Source organism: Vitis vinifera, chromosome 13 (assembly GCF_030704535.1).
Source record: "Vitis vinifera cultivar Pinot Noir 40024 chromosome 13, ASM3070453v1".
Lineage (NCBI taxonomy): Eukaryota > Viridiplantae > Streptophyta > Magnoliopsida > Vitales > Vitaceae > Vitis > Vitis vinifera.
In genome coordinates, this window is record NC_081817.1 from 22,039,206 (window position 1) to 22,048,861 (window position 9,656).

The window sequence follows — 9,656 nt, forward strand, 5'->3', positions numbered from 1 at the left end:
AAATTCAGATTCATTAATTTATGTCACTCACCATGGTATATCGTTCTTATTCGAACATTTTGTCATACAACCATAATTAATTTTAATGCCCCTATGATAATATATGTTAGTTAATTACAATTTTAATCTAATACGTATGAGTATATCTTAGTGAGTTCATTACACTATATTTTTGCATGAATTAACGTAATTTATTTTTAATTAATGCTTCATAATATATCCTTGACATGAGAAAGGTAGGTTAATTACACTTAATTACGTAAAATGAGATAAGTTATGATATTCTACTTATGGAAATTTTAAATAAATTCAGATTCATTAATTTATTTCACTCACCATGGTATATCGTACTTATTCGAACATTTTGTCATACAACCATAATTAATTTTGATGCCCCTATGGTAGTATATGTTAGTTAATTACAATTTTAATCTATTAGGTGTGACTATATCTTAGTGAGTTCATTAGACTATACCGTACCAATCAAAAAGATTAGTTAATTTATATGATTTAATTAACTTAAGTTCTCATATTTTATTTTTCTTAATATAAATTTTGTGAAATTAACTTCAATTAATTTCTTTAAGGTACATCAAAATATTTATTCATTTAATCCATTATAGGTTTAATCACTTCATATGGAAACTTTTACATTAAAAGTGTAGCAAATATAATGTAAGACATTAAGTTAATTAAAATTTAATTAGTTCATAAACTGGATGTCTTTCCACGAAGGTCGACCGATGTTCAAACCAGTTCTACCCCTCAACCCCTTTGTCTTCTACTCCATTCTTCTTCATCCTCGCGCGAGACCTGAACCCGTCCGTCTTCCACTTCAGTCTTCTTCATCCTCACGCAATAGCTGAAGCCCATCTGAATACTCATGCCCCCAAAACGAGCACCAGTCGAAGCATCCTCACTCGGTCGGAAAGGGAAGAGGCCGGCGGTATCAAGGATGCGCGGGACCAACAAAAAGACCTCCGACCGACAACAACCAAGCGAAAGCACCCACAACACCTCCGATGGAGCAAAACGCACCCCCAACATTGGTAAACGTCCGGCCGTGGAAGCAAGTCCGGAGGTTCGTAAGAAGGCCACCTTTGATCGATCTATGTTCGCAACCCCTGACCTAGCCCAACGATTTCATCTTCACTTTGCGAATCGGACCGTAATCCCGGGTAGGAACATTGCTTTTGCAAAGCTCAGTTATTTCCATTTCGATGTGCTTTTCGCGAGAATGGGTTGGCTTCCGATTGTCTCCGTCAATGAGTTCGTTTATCCCAAGGTTGTGAAATGTTTCTACTCCAATATGACATTCGAAGACGAAGGACCCATTACTACCACGATTAACGGTTTGATGTTTGTCGGATTTTAGAGATTCCAAACGAAGGGGTTTGTTTGTATGAAGCTAAGAAGTGGCCAAGGGTGGAAGGTTTCAAACCTGCAGAAGCTTTACAGAGGCTATGTGGTTACCCGAGAGCTAATAGACCAACTTCCCATTTGTTGACTGTGTTGAGTCGTATCCTACATCACATGATATCTTACATTTTCATCCCTAAAGGAGGGCACCGTGATGATGTATCTTTCTTGGAGGCTTTTTTGGTTGACAGCATTCTCACATAAAGAAAGGTTAATATTGGTTACATAATTTTCCAACATATGAAAGCATGTTCAATCAGCGAAGATTCAGTTCTCCCCTATGGCATGTTTATCACAAAGATTGTCAAGTACTTCGATGTCAATTTGCGCAATGAGACAGACGGGAAAAAACTCAAATCATTTGATACATATGATCGGGCTTCACTTCGGCGCATGCATTTTGTACGGAAGAAAGATGGTTCATGGGCAAGGAAGTCTTCCGTTCCCCTCTCAGAGGTTGATGTCTCTTCAGACAATGGGCCCTCGGACGATGAAGAATATGAAGATCAGGATGTACAGGGAAGAACTCATGCAAAAGCAAATGTCACACAAATACCGTCAACAGGTGGTGTAAGAGCTAGGGCGTTAACAAATCATCCTTCACTAATTGGACCGGACAACTCTGAGGCATCAGATAACCTCAATGCCTAGATTAAGTCCCTTGGTACCCGCTTGGAGGAGATTGTATTAGCCAATGACCGACGTTTGACATCTCTGGAGAATCGCATTGATGGTTTACACGAGGAAGTGAAAGAGGGTATGCAAGTTATACGACGCCAGCATGATGAGCTGATGGTCTTCTTCCGATCCCACTTCCCGCTTCATGGACCAGACCATTAATGACCCCTTCTACATTTTATACTAGTTTTATAGTTAGTAAACTTTCATTCTATTTTTTGAAATTTGGCTAATATAAATGCCCTTTTGTTATTATGACTTCTCGTATTACTTATGGATGTTGTCATCGGCCATTCACATAAATGGCATAAATGTATTAGCTCAATGCAAATGATGGTATATGGATGATGTATTTTCCTCTACATGTATATATTATACCTATCTTATTTTGTTTATCGCTCTTGATATATAGGTTATTTTCATCTCTTTAAACCTTCTTCTGTATATTTTAAATTGTTGGTAGACATCACATAATTTAGGTTCCCATTTGGGTGCCATGAATATTTTTGTCTTTTAAATATTGAGTCTGAAATCCCTGGTTTCGGATGGCAAAAGGAAGGTTATGACTTTTTCCATCAAAAGCATAGAAGAATCATGCGTTAGGAATGTTATACTCAGTATTGGTTCATCGTAAAACGTATGTATTCTCCTCCCTTTGTCTAATCTACTATAATGTCTACGAATATGGTCAGTCTACTATATTTTTTTTGAATAAAACTTGGGTATTTTCAACCGGTTGAGGCAATGCATCAACCGGTAGCAAGTCCCGCCTTTGGTTTTGGGGGGAAAAAAATGGCAGTGTGAACCGGTCGAGAAATAGCATCAACCGGTCGCATGTTGGTTTGCAACCGGTAGCCACTGACCATGTTGGGACGCGCACCTAGCAATGACCAGTGTCTACCGGTCGAGTTCCCAGTTGAACCGGTAGAATACAACCGATCGACCGGTTACTACTTTAGACAATTGGGTGAGCTATGCTTGCCTGTTGGCCCTTTGGTTTCCTTATTAAACCCATTCTTTATTTACTATTTTAAATACATTTTTATTTGAGGTGCATTTGGATGTCTTATGAAAACAAATATCTCCATTGTGTTTTGCATAGATTTAAAGTTCAAATATCAATTCTAGAATGGTGCTATAAATGAAAATGAGATTGCTGGTAACAAGCCGATGGCATTGCATCAATTTTGACTTCCCCATTAAGGGCAGTGTTTTAACTTTTAATTTTTAATCCTCACTTGTGAGCCATTGATTTCCATTGTTGTGAGCCTTTAAATTTCCATTACACATCCAACTGCAGCTGTAGTGTTTACTTCTGTCCAACAATTTGTTTGTTGTTGATCCTATTTTTTTCTGTAAGTCTACTTTGAACCAAATGACTTATTTTACTCGATTTTATGTGGTTTGAGGCTATATCTAGGTTGTAAATTGATCTAGATTAGAGCAAATTAATTCCAATGGAAATGATGGAGAACTTAGAAGAGTGGGCTTTAGAGATTGGTTATAAGGCGGGTGGTCTTCTGTCTACTTACTTAGGTCTTCCTCTTAGTACCCCTTTTAAATCTATGGTGGCTTCAAATGGAGTGAAAGAGAGGTTCCACAAAAGACTAGATATAAGAAAAAGACAATATATCTTTAAAGGAGAAAGGCTCACTCTAATTCAAAACCCTTTATTTAGTTCTTCTATCTATTTTGTGTCTTTATTTTGCATGCCAAGGACAATCAAATTGAGGTTGGAGTGAATTCAAAGGGATTTCCCTTCGGAAGGCAGGGGCTCTTGAAAGAAAATCACATTTACTAATGTGAGCAATTGTTTCTTCAGAAACAATTGAAGGAGGCCTTGGGTATTAGGTGTCTCTCAACACTTAACAAAACACTACTTTGCAAATGAAGTTGAACACATGTGTACGGTATTCTCTAACCACTGTCTATTCCTTGGATTGAGTTATGACCCTACTATTGTGTTACAAACATATGGGGCCATTGAAGTCCATGAAATATGGCTCTTTATTAAAAGCTATCTACAAGTTCTCAATGGTGCACCAAAACTATGGTAAGTAGGTTTAGATTTAGAAATTCCTTTTTGCTCTGAAAGACCCTTTTAAATCCTTCAAAATTGAACCATTGCTGGTTAAAAATGAATCGTATTTACATCTCATTACAGAAAACTTTGCATTCATTTGGAATGGACAATTAAAAATTGAACCATTCTATTGTATTGAGTTGTTCTGCAATCTCCTTGTTGTATCAGGTTCATAAATTAGTATAACTTGAGGACATCATCTATTTTAGAGTTTGGGGTCATGCTTGGATGACAGGGAAATGCTCAAGTTCCCAACAATGGCTGTAGACTATATAAATTTTGAGGACAATGCTGGAGTATTCAGCATCTGCCCATGAAGTTTTATAATATTATTTGTATTGCATCAATGTAGACAAGTCCATTAAGCTTCCAATCTGAAAGTTGGGAAGTATCAAATGCTGAAATCCCCAATATTTGCCTGGATAAACCTTTGTGCAAATTGCTGAATTTAAATCCATCTTTGGACATCAAAGATATTTCTGTTTATTATTTCAATCATGTGGGTGAATTTCACTTACATTATCAAAATATGGTTCTCTTGAGTTTCATTTGGATACACTTCCTATTTTTTATTTTTAAAATATAAATAAAATATGATTAACTCTTGTATGAAAAGTATGAATTTACTACTTAAATATTATTTTAAATTTTTTTAAAATTTATATTATTTATTTTAATATCTTAGTTTTTTAGGATATAAATGAAATTTAGGGATTAATTTCCACTCAACAATAAAATCAATAAATTAGTCTGACAAAAAGTGAGTTAAAATAAAACAATCTTGTATTTCTATAATCAGAACCTCAACTAATTAGCATTAAAATCGATAGGCACCATGATATGGCACCATTTGCGACATCACACATGAAGCTACAATTGATCATCCTCAAAACAGCAATCTGCAGCACCAAGTTCCAAATTTGCATTGAATAATCTTCCATGGATGGCTGGAATTTTAATACTCGGTTTCTAGGATACCGTCGATGAAGCCAAACTCCATGGCCTGGAAAACAAGGCGACAATGGCAGGTTAATGGTTAGTATTGTTGTGACAGGGTGGATTTACAATATGCAAATATGAACTAACAGCAAAGTTAGCCCCAGAGAGATCTAGACACATGCTAATTTACCAGATGTCATATAACCACAAAAAAAAAAAGGAATTTCAGATCTGTATGTAAGAATCTACATCGGATGTGATGGATAAATCATTGGTGTTTTCAAGTTTATTTGCATAGGATAGATGTTCATGATGTTTTCAAAAGCAACCCAGTTAAAAACTTACAGGTAGGAGTGGATTTGTACAGGTTATTACCAAGAAATTGGAATTGATATCACATACAAAAATAAATAGATAAAAGTGCAATGTACCTCAGAAGCAGATAAGAAACGATCCCTCTCAGTGTATTGTTGCACTTGGTCGAGAGGTTGGCCAGTAAAAGCAGCGTACATCTTGTCAATTTTCTGCAGCAAATTATCAGGAAAGAAGTCAGATCAACAAGGAAGCTTGGATGATGAGTCATCATACAACCACATACAAGGAGAGAGAAAATGGTTACTGCAGAAACTGGAAATTTCAGGTAGCAGATCATGGAAGTTGATCCAAATCTCAGAGAAGCGCTCTCACTTTACCTCAGAAACTCCAAAATATCATATGAAAGATTTGGGCTACTATTAGGTGTCCAATTAAAGTAAACTATGCAAATGGAATTGAATAACTTCCAATATTTTGGTGCTTGCCTAACTAGAATATTGATATTCATGGATTACAATTCTATCTTCCTTCAAAAGCATAGAAGAATCATGCGTTATGAAGGTTATATTGAGTATTGGTTCCTCGTAAAACGTATGTATTCTCCTCCCTTGGTCTAATCTACTATAATGTCTAGGAATACGGTCAGCCTAATATATTTTTTTTCCATAAAACTTGGGCAGTTTCAACCGGTTGAGGCAATGCATCAACCGGTAGTAGTTTGTTTTGCTACCGGTAGCATGTGGCCATTTGGGTTTTGGGGAAAAAATTGGGAGTGTCAATCGGTCGAGGAACACCTTAAACCGGTCGCAAATTGGTTTGCAACCGGTTGCCACTGGCCATTGTGGGACGTGCATCAAGAAATGGCCAGTGTCAACCGGTCGAGGACACAGGTCTACCTGTTACATATAACTGGTCGACCGGTTCATCCTTACTACACGCTTTTTCCCAACTCTTTTCATTCCTCCTACCAATAGATGGCAAAGGCAAGCTTGGTCATTTAAATGGAGAATTGAGCAAACCAGTAGCATTACAAAATGAGAGTCACTTCCACCAGATCTTTGTGTATGCCAATACTTCAAGTATCATCCTCAAAGATTGACCTTTGGAAGTTGTTAAATTAAGTCTAAAATATTGCTTATTATTTAATCTCTAAATTAGGTTTAAAGTTGTCAAACTCTAATAAGTGTTTGGACAATAAGAATTATACAAAATTAGTCTTTTCAATATAAAGAGTAATAGATTTATCAAGACATCCTACACATCTCTTATCAAGACACCCCTTTCGCTAATGATTTTATTTAACATCTTAGTCCTTGGATGTAAGACGTCTTTTTGGAGACCAAGTTTCATGTTAAATATAAAAGATAATGACTTAAATCTGTGTATGAGTTCTTAAGAAGATTCACTCACGGACATATACTCAAATCAATTTGAAAATCATATTTACCAAAAAAAAAAAAAACAATTTACAAAACTTAAAAATCTTAGAAATATTTGGAAAAAATTTCCTTTTTAGGTTTGTTTTCTTTTTTAAATCCTTAAATTAAATTATTTTCCAATTTTTCTCAAAGACTTGGAAAGATTTTTCTTTTAAAATTATTTCAAAAATAATTTAAAAACAAAAAGTCATATTAACTTTTAATTTTAAATTTTCTATCTAAACCAGGATAATTGGTTTTGCAAATGCACACAAGAATATGAGAAGATAGGAGCATGTTTCACATATAATTTAAAAATAGTTTTCTGTTTTTAAAAATATTGTTTTATTTATTTTTTAATATTGTTTGGCCATTGTTCTTTTAAAATAATTTTTAAAAATAAAATAAAATAGAGAATAATTTGTATAGATAGAAGTTATTTTTATCAATTTTCAATACAATATTGAAAATTGAATTAAACTGTTGAAGCATGCTCTTTAAATAAACAGCCTAAACATGTGGCCTTTACATTTAAAGGTGGAGTTGTTTAGACTCAAGCTAAACCATATTGCAGTCACTCTCCAAAAGGTTCCCCCATTTAATCTAGCAGCCACCCATCTGCTTCCTCCCTGAAGAGGAAATGCCTCAGCAACCTGCTGGGAGGAGCTGAGCATCCTAATATCTATGATGTTTTTTCTGTTTATTTTTCATTCAAATTTCCGTGTTTAAGTTTGGTATTTTAAATTTTTATAATGTTTTATATTTGATGCCAACTACAATACTTTGTATTTGATGTCAAACCATATTGTTGACCATTAATTTCCAAATGACATTAGCACCAACCATGTAAATCTTATTGAAGTTTCCTCAGCCATTGGATACTTTGTTAGCCTGCATGCATAACATTTTTTAGTGTGATGCATTTAGGAGAAAGAAAAAGAGAGTTGGGAAGCTGCCTCCCAGGCACTAAAAACAAAACTGGAGTTTGCTAAGAGTAACTGCATATGAGCTGAAATTGAAGCAGCAAAGATCAGAAGTATTTTCTGTTTTTGTTTACCTCACTGTGATTTTCATTTGATTAGTTATATTTGAGAAAACATAGTTTCATGCTTTCTTACTGGCAGGTCAGCTGGAATTAGAATTGTCTGTTCAAACCCAGCTGCTAAGTACAAGAGATGCTGAATTAATGGCTTCCAAGGAGGAGGTATTCAGTTTTTTTTCACATCTAATCTTTGATCCATGCCAAGAAAGGAGGCGTGAGAATCTAACTTACTGATTGTTGACTGTGATAAGGCAAAAATAATCATTCTTATTCCTTGAGAAAGCAACTAGGTTCCCATTTTTCTCTGGGTTGAGATTAAGCTTATATCTTGGTGGATTAATTTTTACTTCTGTATCTCAGAATGATATGATTAGATAGTTATTGAAAATGAAATGGTTTGAAGAAGGTGCCCTCACTTGGGCCATGAACTCTCCCTCTTGATCATTGAGATTTGCCTCATTAGATCAGAATGTTTCCTTGAGACTTAAGGGCATGTACTATTTGAGAGTTGCTGGAAATGGGTTGCCCCCCTGTGACCTACTTCTATTGAAACCACTGAAGTAAGAAGATAGCAATTGCCTATTAACATTATGTTTGAAGATGGATCTGCAAGTTCCACAGAAGTAGAGAGCTACCATTTCCTTGCAAATGTCACTTCTACCACCTGTTTCTGGATAGTGCAGTTCAATCTTTTAGGTAACATAGCTATACAATATTGAAAATTGAATTAAAATGTTGAAGTGTTCTTCTTTGAACAGGGTCAAAAAGTTTTCAAGTTTCATTATCAGGGTTTCTATATGAAGGAAATATAGCTGAATGCTTTTATCTGCAAATGGCTGTGCTCTTTCTTTTTGTCTATACAAACAAATGAGTGTTACAATATAGTTGATCAGACTTTGCAGTTATTTCTTCTGCAGTACCTCAATGTGACATGAGCACGAAATCGGTCAGGAATTAGTTTTCTTTTTATAAGGCCTAAAATCATTTATTTTGGACTCAAGTGGGGATGTTTGAGATTCCAAGTTCTCATCCAAAAGTGAGGGGAAAAAGGGTTATCTACATATTTTGTGTTGGCCAATGAAGAATATATCTAAATTAGTTTCATTCAATAGACTTTTGAGTGAGGATGGTCTTGGCTCTGTGCTTTAATTTGATGGACATACTGATTGTTTGCTTTAATTGATGGTTTTGCCTAGTGGTATCTAATGAGAGTCCAAGTGTTCCACTCTTAGGGAAGGTGAAGGGCCTAGAGTATCAGCTAAGTTAAGGTTGAAAGGGCTTGACTTTGCTTGTGGAAGGGGTTGAGACCTATTGCATTGTTAAGGATGGGGAACCCTTTAGAAAGGTTTGGGTGGAAGGGGGTAAACGTTACTTGGAGTTGCATAGTAATAGAGCAAGACGGTTTTTGTTTTGCACTATTTGGTCAGTGGAAGAGAAGAGGTTCTCCTTAGTGTTTCCTGAAGCAAGGGGATTTTTAGGGGGTGGAAGATTTTGTCTGACAAGCTGAGAAACCTTGGTGTCTCCCTTGCCCTATGGAAGGTGGAGGAGTCCTTTGCTTCTTATAGGAAGATGTTGGTCCATAGTGAGGGTGGCGAAAGGAAAGAGAATTTGATAGCAGATTCAGCACCTGATGTTTGTAAATGAATTAGTTCAAATAGATTACAAACAAAAAAATCAAGCAGCAAAACGTCTCAGGACCAAATATTCACAATTCATAAGAAGCCATTGAATGAACCTTACACTTTGTCTATATCATTCCTTA

At 35.7% G+C, this 9,656-nt stretch overlaps 1 long non-coding RNA gene across 1 annotated transcript; it reads right to left on the minus strand.

The window, feature by feature from the left end:
- Nucleotides 1–4,945: 4,945 nt before the first annotated feature.
- Nucleotides 4,946–5,642, minus strand: LOC109123703 (uncharacterized). The gene is made up of 2 exons (XR_002031489.2): nucleotides 5,551–5,642; nucleotides 4,946–5,183 (listed from the first exon to the last, which is right to left on the minus strand). It is a non-coding gene; the product is annotated as an uncharacterized LOC109123703 (long non-coding RNA).
- Nucleotides 5,643–9,656: the final 4,014 nt, after the last annotated feature.